This window comes from Verticillium dahliae, genomic scaffold (assembly GCF_000150675.1).
Source record: "Verticillium dahliae VdLs.17 supercont1.10 genomic scaffold, whole genome shotgun sequence".
Taxonomy (NCBI): Eukaryota; Fungi; Ascomycota; class Sordariomycetes; order Glomerellales; family Plectosphaerellaceae; genus Verticillium; species Verticillium dahliae.
In genome coordinates, this window is record NW_009276922.1 from 718,112 (window position 1) to 719,026 (window position 915).

Sequence of the window (915 nt, forward strand, 5' to 3'; positions counted from 1 at the left end):
GCTTCTTGCCTGAACCACCAAGATGCACCAGGGGTGGGACATCAATCGGTAGTTATCAGTCCTCACAAAAGAAATGTGAGGCGCCCGGAGCCGTGGATCGGGGACCGGAGAAGCTCCCGGAAACCTGGGCCAGCATCACGCCAAGACTTCAGCAGAGCAGCTTTTAAGCTCTCACCGGGGGCCATATTCCTCTCCCCGTCACCTTAGTGGCATCAGGTGTGGGAAATAAGCGCCAATGGTCCCTAGGTCCGGAAATCAAAAACAAATAAAATATATATTTGCAGGTCCGAGCAGGACACATCTTGAGGCCCCGCAGTACCGTCCGGTGAGATTAGACTGGCCAAGCACGGTTCGGCCTGGGGTGCTGCCAGCCTTGCGATGAAGCAGTCGGCAATTGATTTGCAAGTTGCAGGTGACAGGCGTTACTAGGAGCCGCGCCAATGCAACCAAGGAGACTTGTGGACTTGTGTTGCATGCCTACACAGCATCTCCTTTACATCGCAGCAAGGCATGGCAGCGACAAAAGTCACCAGCTTGTTCAGCCGGCACGCACCAATGCCGGAAAATTGCGGTCGGCCCCCTCTCAATTGTCGTGCATCTTTCCAACATGTTTGGGAGCTGGTCATCATTAGGCCGCGACGTTGAAATGCCTGATTTTGAATGGACCGCGGGACGTTCCGGCGGTCGGATGTTGGATCATGGCTTGCCTAAGAGGGCATCAGTGAGTCGTGAAGGGACAAGGCGCTGTGCGTCCCAGAGCGGCCGACGATCGACGGTGCTGCATTGCCCAGCAGTGTCGGCAGACCAATGCAGTACTATCGGTACATGACCGGCAAGTGGTAGACAGGATGGGACGGTCACCTGTCCGCTTTGGCGGACCGCTCTGGTGCCGTTGCCGGTTCACTACCTCTGGTG